Consider the following 14,553-nt stretch of genomic DNA (forward strand, 5'->3'; position numbering starts at 1 on the left):
TGGTCAAGTTTTGCCTATTAAAATGAAGAAAGTCTACTATAGAAAGACTTGAGTTTTCCTCGTAGCAGATATATAGTTCCTCAGCAGATAGATTATTTGTCATCACAGTTGCATTGTTTCTGTAAAAGATCAAGATGACAGTTGGGAAAGGTTCATTTTACTCCTTTAATCCCCTCTGCCTGATCTGATTGCAGTTGAGAAAAAGCCATCAGTTTCAAGGGTAAGTACAGTGGTGGAAAGACCATCTCCATCAGAATCATCTAGGATGTCTATAAAGTACAAATTGCTAGGTGTCAGACCTACTGAATTAGAGTATCTGGCCTTGAGACTCGGCCATCTGCATTTTTAAAAACATTTGCCAGGAAATCACTAACTTTTCCGTATCCTTCCCACTGCTGCTGCTACTGCTAAGTCACTTCAGTCATGTCCAACTCTTCGCGACCCCATGAACTGCACCCTACCAGGCTCCTCCATCCATGGGATTTTCCAGGCAAGAGTACTGGAGTGGGGTGCCATTGCCTTCTCCGATCCTTCCCACTACCTAGTGTCAAAACCTATAGAGCTAGAGCTACTGCCACTTTTTGGTTAATCATCTAATGTGTGTTACATAATTTCCTGGAGCCTTCACTATTTTCATAAATAGTACCACTCAGTATTTGAATTCAGCAATTTAAATGAGAAGTATTATATGACCCAGCAATTCCACACCTTGGTATATATCCAAAACAATTACAAGCATTCAAGCAAAAGCTTTATATACGGATGTTCACAGTTGCACTGTTCACAGCAGCCAGAAGGTGGAAACAACCAAATTGATGTTTAGATGAACAAATGATGGTGTTTGCATAAACTGATGATAAGATGTGGTATATCCATGTAATGGAATATTCAGCCATAGAAAGGAAAGAGGTACTGATAAGTGTTACAACATGAATGAACCTTGGAAACAGACTAAGTCAAAGAACCCAGACACAGTAAGACTGCATATTATATGATTCTATTTATATGAAATATTCAGAATAGGCAGATCCATAGAGTCACGGAATTCCTGGTGGTCCAGTAGTTAGGACTCTGGACTTTGACTGCTGAGAACCCAGCTTTGATCCCTGGTTGGGGAACTAAACCCCACAAGCCTTGCAGTGCATCAAAAAACAGTCCACAGAGACAAAGCAGATTGGTGGTTACTAAAGGCTAGTGGGAGATTGGGAAGTGCCTGCTTAATAGTTGGGATTCTTTTTGGGGTAATCAGTGTTCTGGTGATGGTTGTACAACACTGTAATTGTACCAAGTGCCACTGAATTATACACTTTAAAATCGTTGAAAGAATATGTATTTTACAACATAAGTACTGTACAATTAACATAAAGAAGTCATACCAAAGCTTTTAAGTCCTAGGGAAATACTTAGATTAACCATTTCTTTGTAACAACTTCATTTTGTTTACTTTGTTAATTTTTAAAGGCATAATTCATTTATTTTTAAACTGTTTGGCTGTGCCAGGTCGTCTTTGCAGCATGCAGTATCTTTAGTTATGGCATGCGAACTCTTAGTAGAGGTATATAGGATCTAGTCCCTGAGCAGCAATCTAACCTGGGTCCTCTGCATTGGGAGCCCGGAGTCTTCACCACTGGACCACCAGCAAAGTCCCCAATTCATTTTAAATAAGATCAACTTAAGTCAGACAAACCAAAACCTGCTGTTTGTGCTGGTTTGGTGTTAAAGAGGCCTGAAACATTAATTACGGAACAGGTTTCTTAAAAGATGCCCTTAGCTGAGGAAATCCCCTGAGAATGAAAAGGAAATTGTGCTATGGCTGCTTGGCTTCTAAATTACTGAACAAAAAAATTCTTAGAAAATAAGTATAACTTACCAGTGTAACCACAGGCAATTTTATCTTAATTACAATAACAAGTTTCCAACACTGGAATATATCTTTTAACAGCAGAAATGTTTATTGTACAACATTTTTGCAGCAAGTGCTACCAACCTTACTAGCAAATATTAATGGTGTTTGCTTTTCACTAACTTTTTAGTTTCTGAACAGAGGCCAATAAAGATGTTTTCACATCAAAGACCAAATGAATTTTCCATGTCAATAAGAGTTTGGCCTGTTTAAATACTCCGAGGGACACCATCACCCAACGGTGGTAGAAGAATGTTGTTCCTGATGGTATTTCAGATTTCCTTGTATACTTATTTAGTGACACGTTGTTAACCTTTCCTCATTGCAAAAATGTATTTTTGATGCCTTTGGGATTAACCTCAAATGCAGATTTGAATATAAAGTATAACTAAAGAGAATCTTGTCATCTAGCCACAAACACTAGACACTTAGGGAAATAACTGAAACAAAGTAGAATGGTGAGTTCCAGAAGAGTGGCAGAAAGTACTATGATGTTCAGAAGGGGTAGGAAGAGTTTCCTAGTGATGGAATTACATGAAGAAGAGTTAATTTTCTACAAATTAAACCTTGAACTGGTGGAATGAAGAAAGCCCAGATTAAGAGGATATCTTAGGCAGTGAATAGCATGAGGTAAAGTTTATGAGAAACAACTGTCAGGGTAGGGAAATAGTATAGGCTACAAAGGTAAACTGAGGCCAAAATATGTAATCTGGCAGATGTAATTCGTTTGCCCACAGCCAGCTATTGAAGGTCTAGATCTGCTTAAAGTTTAATACAAGAACAGTGTGTAGGATGGACTGGAGCCAGTTATGGTCAAGATTGAAGCATACTCTTATTAAAGACTTGTGGGCTCGAAAACGGGAGATGTAGTCCATTCTGAAGGAGATCAGCCCTGGGATTTCTTTGGAAGGAATGATGCTAAAGCTGAAACTCCAGTACTTTGGCCACCTCATGCGAAGAGTTATTGGAAAAGACTTTGATACTGGGAGGGATTGTGGGCAGGAGGAGAATGGGACAACAGAGGATGAGATGGCTGGATGGCATCACTGACTCAGTGGATGTGAACTCTGGGAGTTGGTGATGGACAGGGAGGCCTGGCATGCTGCGATTCATGGGGTTGCAAAGAGTCGGACACAACTGAGCAACTGAACTGAACTGAAGGTATATGATATGGAGTGTATGTGAATAAAAGAAGTGCAGAGCAGGGGTAAGGACAGTGACCATGGACTCAAAAAGACCTGGGAATACCTTAAGTTTACACATCAGGCTGATTGATCCTTGGCACAAGAGCCCACAACAATCAAAAAATTAAATCTTACAGAAGGAAGATAATCTGATTTCCAGAGATCAACATTATTAAATTCAAATGTCCAGTTTTCAACCCCCCAGAAAAAACAATCACAAAATACTTAAAGGAACAGGAAAGTATGGCTCATTCAAAGGGAAAAAAAAAATCATCAGAATCTTCCTGATAAAGACCTGATGGCAGATCTACTAGACAAAGACTTAAACAACTATCTTAAAGATGCTTGAGGAGCTAAAGGAATATGTGGAGAAAGTTAAAAAAAAAAATGAATTCCCTGATTAAAAAAATTTTTAAATTACAGTAATCAAAACCATGTGATACTGGCTTAAAAATGGATACAATAGACCAATGTAATAGCCCCAAAGTAAACCCTTCCATATATGGCCAAATAATCTTCACACTTTTTAAAAGTATAGTATAGTTGATTTATAATATAGTCTTGGTTTCAAATGTATGGCAAAGTGATTGAAATATTTTTTCAGATTATATTCCATCATGGTTATCACAAGGTATTGAATATAATTCCATGTGCTAACAGTAAGTCCTTGTTGCTTATCTGTTTTATGTACAGTAGTTTGTTAATTCCATACTCCTAGTAATTTGTCCCTCCTCTCTCCCTTTTGGTAACAATATGTTTGTTGTCTGTGTATCTGTTTTGTATGTAAATTCATTTGTACAGTTTTTGAATTCTACATATAAGTGGTTCAGTTCAGTCGCTCAGTCCTGTCCGACTCTTTGTGACCCCATGAATTGCAGCACACTAGGCCTCCCTGTCCATCACCAACTCCTGGAGTTTATCCAAACTCATGTCCATCGAGTCGGTGATGCCATCCAGCCATCTCATCCTCTGTCGTCCCCTTCTCCTCCTGCCCCCGATCCCTCCCAGCATCAGGGTCTTTTCCAATGAGTCAACTCGTCACATGAGGTGGCCAAAGTATTGGAGTTTCAGCTTCAACATCAGTCCTTCCAATGAACACCCAGGGCTGATCTCCTTCAGAATGGACTGGTTGGATTTCCTTGCAGTCCAAGGGACTCTTAAGAGTCTTCTCCAACACCACAGTTCAAAAGCATCAATTCTTAAGCACTCAGCCTTCTTCACAGTCCAACTCTCACATCCATAAATGACCACAGGAAAAACCATAGCCTTGACTAGACGGACTTTAGTCGGCAAAGTAATGTCTCTGCTTTTTAATATGCTATCTAGGTTGGTCATAACTTTCCTTCCAAGGAGTAAGCGTCTTTTAATTTCATGGCTGCAGTCACCATCTGCAGTGATTTTGGAGCCCAAAAAAAGTCTGTTTCCACTGTTTCCCCATCTGTTTCCCATGAAGTGATGGGACCAGATGCCGTGACCTTTGTTTTCTGAATGTTGAGCTTTAAGCCAGCTTTTTCACTCTACTCTTTCAGTTTCATCAAGAAGCTTTTTTATCATATAGTATTTGTCTTTCTCTGAATTCACCACATATAATATCCTCTAGGTCCATTCATGTTGCTATAAAAGGCAATATTTCATTCATTTTTATGGGTGAATAAATTTTTTTGTAAACTTTTTATAAAAATGCTAAACTGTTCAATGGGGAAAGGACAGTCTTCAGCAAATGATATTGGGAAAACTGGATATGCTCATGCACAAGAAAAAAGTTGGACCCTTATTAACAATCTACAAAAATTAACTCAAATTGGATTAAAGATTTGAACATGAGACTTAAAACTATAAAACTCATGGAAGAAAACAGGGAAAAGTTTGCAGACAGTTGGATGTGGCAGATTTCTTGGATTTGACACCACAGGTACAGGCAACAAAAGAAAAAATAGATAAGTTGGACATCATGAAAATTTTTTAATTTGTGCAATAAAAAAACAATGGGAGAAAATATTCGTAAATCATAAGATTAAGTTCCATATAGAGTAGTCTTAAAACTCAACAACAAAACAATTTAAGAATGATCAAAGGACTTAAAAAGATATTTCTCCAAAGAAGACACTCAAAAGGCTAACAAGGATACGAAAAGATGCTCAACGTCACTAATTATTAGGGGAATGCAAATAGCCCACGAGAATAGCTACATCAAAAAATAACAAAAGTTGACATGGATAGGGAGACAATGGAATCCTTAAGCACAGTAAGTAGAAATGTAAAATAGTATGGCTGCTGTAAAAAATAGTATGATGTTCCTCAAAAAAAAAATGAGAGTAGTCAAAATCATGGAGACAAAAAGAATCATGGTTGCTAGGGGCTGAGGTAGGGGGAGTTGGGGGGGGTGCTATGAAATAATGAGTGTAGAGTTCAAATTTTACCAGATGGAAAGAGTTATGGAGATGGATGGTGGTGATGCTTGCACAGTACTATGAATGTATTTAATGACTGGAATGTATACTTAAAATGGTTAAGATGGCAAATTTTATGTGTATTTTATCAAAAACTTTTCAAAGGGAGGGATTAAGGGCCTAGAGATTTCAATAAGGTTGAAGATCCTTTCAATGTTTAGACAAGTTCTTTTAAATTTCAGTGTTCAAGATCTCAGAAGTAAGGTAGGTCCAAGGAATGATGAAATTTTGTGGGTAAGTTGCTGAATGGCTAGAGTTGGGTAGAAAATAATGTTATTGAAGTTAAGCTTAAGGAAGAATTGTAGAGAAATGGGAAATAACATTTAAGAATCAAACTATCTCATGCTTCTACTGTAAGCTTAAAATTCTGTTTGATCATTTTAGCTAATATGGTTTTGTTTGCATGATAAGTAAAGAAAAGTTTGTTTTATTGCAGTACTGTCCTCTGCAAAACCTTTTAAAAATGTGGTTTCTACACATGAAATAACGAATGAGTTGCTGAATTTCTGTACATGCTGAGAATATATAAATTTCGTAATTTCATGGTATTACTCTATTGACAGTACTATGAACTTCAGAGACGGTCTATCACTACTTGCCCAATTATTAGGGGCAAAAATTTTTTTTTTCAGATCTAATGCCATTCTCCTCTGCCTCAACAAACATAGCAACATTATGCCTTAGCTTGCTTTGATAGTTAACTAGTAGTAGTGAAAATCTGTCATAGTATAGGATTTACTCATTGGAAGGACTGATGCTGAAGCTGAAACTCGAATACTTTGGCCACCTGATGTGAAGAATTGACTCATTGGAAAAGACCCCAATGCTGGGAAAGATTGAAGGTAAGAGGAGAAGGGGATGACAGAGGATGAGATGGTTGGATGGCATCACCAACACGATAGACATGAGTTTGAGGTTGAGTTGGTGATGGACAGGGAAGTTGGTGATGGACAGGGAGTTCTGGCATGCTGTAGTCCATGGGATCACAGAGTCAGACGTGACTGAGCAACTGAACTGAATAGGATTTATAAGAAACAATAGCATCTTAATAGTTTATTTTTAAAGTATTAAGCATAAGTTTGTTTATACTTCTCTGTTTCCTCCACTTGTCCCCATCCTACACTTCCCTCACACACAGAAGCTCACTTGTGCATAGTCCTAAAGGTTTTCTGGTGATGTGGATATCATAATTTACTTGAACAGTGCTACTCAAAGTGATGTCCGTGCATCAACACCATTAGTATCATCTGGGAGCTTGTTAGAACTATAGGTTCTGGAGCCTCACAGCAGATCTTTTGAGTCAGAATCCGAAGTTTAACAAGGGACCCAGGTTATCTGTATATATTAATACATTAAACTCAAAGCTTATAGTGCTTCTCAAAGAAGCACTACCAGAATACTACAATTGCCAGCATGCCACGACTCAGACTCCTTTATCTTCCAAAAAGCTATCAACTCACTCATTGGGAGACTTGTTTTCTCCTCCCTAATGCAGTGTACCAGTTGCAGTGATACATTATGCAGTGATACACTGCAGTGATTCTTAAAGTGTGGTCTGAGAATTCTGAGAGCCCTTCAGGAAGTTCATGAGGTCCTCTCTTCCATTTACATAACTCCGTGGGGCTAGATTTTCATCATATACTTCAACTGCAAATCAAGTGCAGAAGAAGATACAATAATGCAACTATCTTCTCTTAAGCATGACAAAATAATTTGCAAAAATTTTATTCCTTTTGCTTTGGAAAATATTATTTTTCCCCAAAATGTTACTTATGTTAACATGTGGTTATGAGGTACAGGGTCCCAAAGTCAGGAAGTTGAGAAACACTGGTCTAATTTGTCAGAGAGAAAACAGCCTTCAATACACATCTCAAAAATCTATAGAAATGTCAATTTTGTAAATTGGGAGTAACCTGTCTCCCTAGGTCATATCCTTTTAGCTATCAATCTCGTTATAATCTTTAAAAATTGGCATAGGTTCTTGGCAAGAATCTATACTTCTTTCTCCCAAATGAGGTAAGTAATCTGTCTCTTAGATATTTTGTAATTTAGAGCTTCTTTCTCAACAATAATGAAGGGAAGAACTGACCTAAGATCAACAGGGACTCGTAAATCTAAGAGCTCCTGATTGTTCTGCCTATTAGCGTTAGCTATCATCCTGCAGCAGATTTTGGTAGAGACTCCTACAAGGACTCATGGTTGTTGTCAGTGGCTGCTTTTGAACAAAAACCATTTAGTCAGCAATTCCCAGCCATGGAAATTCCAGGATCTGCTCCTCTTACAAAAAAAGTCACAGGATTTGCTTCCTCAAATAGCTGCATAGGTTGGCTAAGTCTCTCGGATGCTGGACAGCTCAGTATTATTCCCTCAAGACTTGTATCTAAAGGACAGTTCAAAGCATTTATCTTCTTCTCTAGAGAGGTCTAAACTATCTGTAGTTCTCAAGTCCTGTAAAGCTGTATAAAAGGAGTAAGCTTATAATACTGCATGTTATCACACTCCTGCTTTATTTTTCTCCATAGCACTTAACAACCACTGAGTTATCTTACTATTTATATACACACTGTGTTGCCCCTCCTCCCACCATGAGGATCTGCTTAGAGGACTTTGCCTTGTTTAATGTGGTCTTAGGGCCAGGAACAGTGCCTGACATATTGAGCATGTTTTATGCTCCATAAATATTGACACTTGATGAAAAATAGACAAAGCATCTGGTTGACAGTGAACCTGAGAGACTGTCCAAGGTAAGAAGGTAACTGGAAAGAGCTAGGTAGTAGCTAGGGCCCAGGAGAGTCCATATGACTAGACCTATCTTGGTTTCTGATAAATAAGGAACTCATGGTTTTGGTCTTTTGGGGCCTCAGGTTGATCAGTAGACTAGATATGGGAGCCAGGCAGGGTAGACACAAAGGACAGATAAAAGTCTTTATTCTGGGAATAGTGCTACTTTACTGGTAATTTAATAGTGTGTGGAAAGCAGACCATAATGATGACAAACCCTCTCTGTAGGGAGTGGGATGAGAGAGAGAAGTCATTGAGATGAAGGATGAAAATGAGGCCTTAAATTCCATTCTCTCTCTTTGGGCTGGTGTCACTGAAGCTGGCATAAGCTAATTGGTGTAATTTGAAGATAAATACAGCTCCACAATGCCACACACAATGATAAATTCTTTTGAGAACCAAAGACTGGGGGTGGGAGGTGTGTAGTGGTCTTTCTTGCACTTGAAATGTTCAGAATGGAAATTTCCATGGTGAGAACAGGCGCTAAGAGCTAACTATATCATAGGTCATGGCTGTCAGTGTACAAGAAAACTCTGGCACTGTACAAGAGAGAGAATCTGCTACGAGATAGAAGCTACCCCCATAATCAACTAAAGTATCTTAGGCTATGCAGTCTTCATCTTTCAGATATCAGGTGGGTGGGTAATTATTTTGCTTCACACCACACAGACACACATAAACACACCCTTCCTGATTCCACAGGCAAAATCTAAACCACTGTACTGAGCTGCACCTTGAGGATACCTGTGAAAATGTACAGACTCTTTCCCCTAGTCCAAGGCAGACATAAGGAATGCCCTGGACTATGCTATGTTTTGTTTAGTTACAAACAGAAACTACATCTTAGAAATTAAATCTTCCCATTTTACTCTGTATAGACAGATATTTATCTACCTGTATATATAGTAGGGTTTTAGTAGCATTCTTATGAGCAATAACAAGAGTTATGGATTAATAATCTCATAAATACTTCTAAATAAGATGGAAACACAACATTCTGTGGCATTGGGAAGGTTTTGAGAGCATTTAGAGGCCACCATTGTTTCTTGTGTTTATTTAGTAACGGACGCTTTCTTCAACAGAAAGATGTTTTCTTCAAACAGTCTCTGCTTGTATCGAATGAACACCAGTTTTATTCAGAAGTCATGCCAGTTTCTTAAAGGTGGTTCACCAGGTCCTCACTAATTTTCCTAGGAGTAAGTTAGATAGATACATGTGGGGAATAATAAGACAGGCAAAAAAACAGTCCAGAAGTTTCCTGCCCTTGTAAAAAAAAACTTGGAGTGAGCTTACAAGTTCACAGGATCCGAACTGAAAATACTGACTGCATTTTGTACACACCGAATGTTTTCTCCATTGCAGAAGAGCTACAGTGAAGGACCTGTTGAACTAGATGTAGATGAAGTAAGCTACTTTGCTATGCCAAACTGCTGCATGTATTTATAACAGATTTGCATTCATTCCACCCGTTTTTCCCTCTGACCTCCTTCATTTTTAAAAAAGGTTTTAATTTTTTGGCTGCATGGCATGTGGGATCTTAGTTCTCCAACCAGGAACTGAACCCAAATTCCCTGCATTAGAAGCATGGAGTACTGGACGGCCAGGCAAGTCCTCCTCTGACCTCTTTAATGCTTTTCAGTTTTGATATATTTTCTCTTTAGAAAATTAGCAAAATGTATCCTCACAACTGGAGAAGGCAATGGCAACCCACTCCAGTACTCTTGCCTGGAAAATCTCATGGACGGAGGAGCCTGAAAGGCTGCAGTCGATGGGATCGCTGAGGGTCGGACACGACTGAGCGACTTCACTTTGACTTTTCACTTTCATGCATCGGAGAAGGAAATGGCAACCCACTCCAGTATTCTTGCCGGGAGAATCCCAGGGACAGGGGAGCCTGGTGGGCTGCCGTCTATGGGGTCGCACAGAGTCGGACATGACTGAAGTGACTTAGCAGCAGTAGCAGCATCCTCACAACAGATCAGGGTACCATCTGTATTACTAATGATTCTTCTCTTGTCTAAAAGGACTCCCAAAGACTTTTTTAAAAAATGTTTTAACCCATTATGTAGATAATTATCAACTTGGCAAAGTCCTGGAGGAGGAGGGATGAAGAGGAGAAATTTAAAACCAAACCTACTGCCAACTGAAAATGAATCAAAACTAGAGAAAAGAATTTCAAATTTTTGACATAAGTGAATGGAAAATGTTTTTTTTTTAATTCATCTAATTTGAAATGCTGTAACTTTTATAACTCACTTATAAATGAGTGACATGTGACAGTATGCAGTAAACAGGGTGACATATACACGTTGTACTCCTTTCCCAATTTTGAACCAGTCCATTGTTCTATGTCTGTTCTGACTGTGCTTCCTATCTGCATACAGGTTTCTCAGGAGGCAGGCAAGGTGGTCTGGTATTCTCTTTAAGAATTTTCTATAGTTTGTTGTGATCCACTCAGTCGATTTAGGATTTGAAATAGCTCAGCTGGAATTCCATCACCCCCACTAGCTTTGTTCGTAGTTATGTGTCCTAAGGCCCACTTGACTTCACACTCCAGGATGTCTGGGTCTAGGTGACTGATCAAACACACCATTGTGGTTATTCGGGTCATTAAGATCTTGTTTTAGTTCTGTGTATTCCTGACACCTCTTCTTAATATCTTCTGCTCCTGTTAGGTCCATTACTGTTTATGTCCTTTATTGTGCCCATCTTTGCATGAAATGTTCCCTCGGTATTTCTGATTTGCTTGAAGAGATTTCTAGTCTTTCCCATTTTATTGTTTTTCTCTATTTCTTTGCATTGTTCACTTAGGAAGGCTTTATTATCTCCCTTTGCTATTCTTTGGAACTCTGCATTCAGATGGGTATATCTTTCTTTTTTTCCTTTGCCTTTCACTTCTTTCTTTCCTCAACTATTTGCCTCCTCAGACAACCAGTTTGCCTTTTGCATTTCTTTTTCTTGGGGATGGTTTTGATCACTGCCTCCTGTACAGTGTTACGAACTTCCACTCATAGTTCTTCAGGTACTCTATCAGATCTAATCCCTGAGCTCCTGAGGTTTTAACAATCAATGTTACGCTACACTAACAGTACTACAGTGTTACTAACATATAGGGATGGTACTTTCATTTTAAGTTGAGACATAAACTGTGTCAATACTTTGGCTTCTTTCAGGTCTCTTGAGTAATGATATTAGTTTTAAAAGAGGGGTTTGTTGACTCACATACAGGCATACAGGCCGGAAACCTGCTAAATGCCAGATACCGTTACTGAACTGCAGTTCTTTTACTGTCAAATACATGCCCCACAATCTTCCAACAGTTTCTGTTTCACTTGAGTTTGGAGATGTTCGAGAGTACCGTTTGTGCTCATGAAAGTGAAAGTGTTAGTTGCTCAGTTTTGTCTGACTCTTTGGGACCCCATGGACTAAAGCTCGCCAGGCTCCTCTGTCCATGGAATTCTCCAAGCAAGAATATTAAAGTGGTTTGCCATTCTCTTCTCCAGGGGATCTTCCCAACCCAGGGATTGAACCCACGTTTCTTATGTCTCCTGCATTAGCAGGTGAAGTTTTTATTGTCGAGCAAATATGTTCATATGTAAACTCAATTCATAATTTTGCTACAGACTAGAAATGATCATGTAATAAGCAGAAAAAAAGGCACTGGAAAAAATGTGCTTTTAAAAAACTAATGCAGATTTTTGCAGGGGTCCCTATCATACTTTTCAGTGGTGCTAGTGTGCATTTATTGAACAACCAATATCCCTACAGTTAACATTTGAAACATTTAAGTTGTAAAAAGAATTACAGATTTCTACTTCTGCTTGTTGGGAGTGTATTTGTGTCAACTGCGGCGCAATAAATATGATCTCTTCTGTTTTTCATGTTAATCAAATGACCCCCCCCCACACACACACACACACTTTTTAAACAGGTACCTTCAAAGTTTGACAGATATTTTCTTGGTATTGCATCGACCTGTGAAGCAGTAGGATAGTAAGGTGGAATGAGCGCTATTTCTATGCCCTGTTAAGTGTCCTTTGGTTTTTCTCTAAAGTGTTAACACGGAGTTGTTCATGTTCTAAAGATCTGAAATTATTTCTACTAAAATTGATGTATTTTTGCCTATAACTACTTAGTAAAGGAAAATTGATAAAATAGGATACACCATAATATGGAAGATTTTCTCTTATTAAAAAGTCCCTGTTACTATTTTAAGTTAGGGAGATATAGTGTAAAGCACTGTATTTCCTTTTGGTAAGTTACTTTGAACATAATTATATGCTAACATCACGTACAGGGCGCTAAGAGCCGGAGGAATCAGTTTCACCTATAGCTTAGTAAAATTCGAAAAAATGCCATTCATAGTAAAGGCTTTCTCGTTTATCTTCAGAACTGACATCTTGCTTTCCCATTTCAGACGTGTTGGGGGCTCTAGAGTTAATTTCCAGCACACTATGCTTCTTCTAAACCGAAGCTCTGCGTCTCAGGGTTCAGTTGTAGCTGGAAGGTGGGTTTTGGTGAGCGCCTCCCTACGCTTTACTCTCCTTTCTACCTAGGACCGGGAAGTGACAGCAACGGAAATACCAGGTTTCCGGAGCTGGGCTCAGAGGACTCCTGCTTTCTCTGCCGCCGCTCGCAACCTTCCCAGAGTTCACCTTTCCTTCCTGCACACCATCCACCTCACGCGACCTCAAGATCCACCTGCTCCAGCGCCCCACACTCGCGCCCGCCTCCCAGCCGTCTGCCAATCACAGTCTTCAGCTGCTCGCGGGTTACAGACACACAGCTCGTTTGACTCTCTGGTCCCGCCCCCTCCATAACTGCTTCCCGCCCTTCGAGTTCTTTATCCAATAATCAGCGCCCGAGTATCCCTTGGTTCCCGCCCCACTTTCCCTGCCCTCCTGAAGTCCCACCCCCTTCCTTAAGCCGGACGGAACCACCTGACCCGGAGGCGCTCCGTCTGAAGGAAGGCTAGAAGGGGCGTGTGCGTGTAGGGGAGGGGCGCGAGAAGAAAGGAGGGATGCCGGGAGTGGGGCGGAGAGAAGGGTTGTCAGTCCGATCTCGCGAGAGAGGACGGAAGCCTGTGGGAGCCCGTGGCCTTTAAAGTGCGGTTCAGCCCTTTCCTCTAGGGGTAGTTTGTAAACACCGCGGAGCTTGGGTCTTCCCAACGACCGAAAAGAGCATGAACTAGTGAGCTGGAAAGGTGAGTAGTGACGAGGAGAGGGCCGCAGGACTGGAGACTGTAGGGATACGGAGAAAGAAGGCACTAACATGGCGACGTCGCTCACCATAGTCCCCACCCCCCGCTTCCCATCACCTCGGGCTCTCCTGCCTCTGTGCCTAGCCCTCGGGGCAGCTGTGGCTGCGCTGCCGCCTCTGCGGCCCGCGCGGCGTCGGCTTCAGGAGCCGGACTGGCCAGGCCGGACCGTTAGGTAACTGGCATTTGTTGTTCCGGCCCCTCCCCGCTCGCGCGCTTTCCTAACGAGGAGGAAAAAGGAATAACGGCTTCTCTTAGACCCCTCCCCCGATGTACCTTCCCCTTCTCTGGTCAGTTCAGAGGTCCCGGGGGCACGTGTCGGAGTCGCAGAGGGCGCAGGGAAACCCCCCTTCAGTTCTGGGATGGAACAGGAAGAGGGCCGGCTCTGGTCTCTGCACTCAGTGGTTGGGCACTGTATATGATGGTGGCGTGGGGAGGAACTGGAGGCGCCGTTGAAAATAGGGTCAGGGTCTCTGGCTGCGGTGGAAGCTGACGGAACAAATGGAATGGAGAACCTGGGAGTTGGAAGTCTTTGCCTTTTCTGTCCTTTCTGCTCCTTTTCACTCCCGCCACCCCCCACTTTTTCCCGATGGGGCGGGGCTGAGGTGCGGGTGCAGATTGATTCTAGTATTTTCCCTCTTTTTTTTTTTTTTGTTAAATTTAAGCCTTCCTGGGTAGACTGCAGAGAATCTGTAGGGTATAACCTTTTTTTTTTTTTCAATTGATGCCCTGGGGACCATTACCGAGAGTATGTGTGTGTGTGTGTCGGGGGCGGGGCGGGGGGGTTCTGTGTTCACTGGTTCAACTGACGCTAGAAGGAGGGAGAGAGCGAAAGAGATGGGGACTATTTTTGTGCCCTTATATCGTATAAAATTATCTTTGCCTTTCCTTAATGAAGAGTTTTAAAACTGGCCAGGCCAAGAGCAAAACTACTGTGAATATGATGAAGTAAAAGGGATTACTCCTGATGGACTTTAG

General features: G+C 40.7%; 1 protein-coding gene across 11 annotated transcripts in view; it reads left to right on the top strand.

The window, feature by feature from the left end:
* Positions 1–13,266: 13,266 nt before the first annotated feature.
* Positions 13,267–14,553, top strand: part of ATF2 (activating transcription factor 2) — a 79,666-nt gene continuing 78,379 nt past the window's right edge. For 6 of the 11 annotated variants that reach the window (XM_069577153.1, XM_069577156.1, XM_069577159.1 and 3 more), the window contains exon 1: positions 13,269–13,521. The gene's annotated coding sequence lies outside the window, so the exon portion shown is untranslated. Of the gene's footprint in view, positions 13,522–14,553 lie in introns of all 11 variants that reach the window. The other 5 variants (XM_069577157.1, XM_069577160.1, XM_069577152.1 and 2 more) reach the window with 4 other exon arrangements.

This window comes from Ovis canadensis, chromosome 2 (genome assembly GCF_042477335.2).
Source record: "Ovis canadensis isolate MfBH-ARS-UI-01 breed Bighorn chromosome 2, ARS-UI_OviCan_v2, whole genome shotgun sequence".
Taxonomy (NCBI): Eukaryota; Metazoa; Chordata; class Mammalia; order Artiodactyla; family Bovidae; genus Ovis; species Ovis canadensis.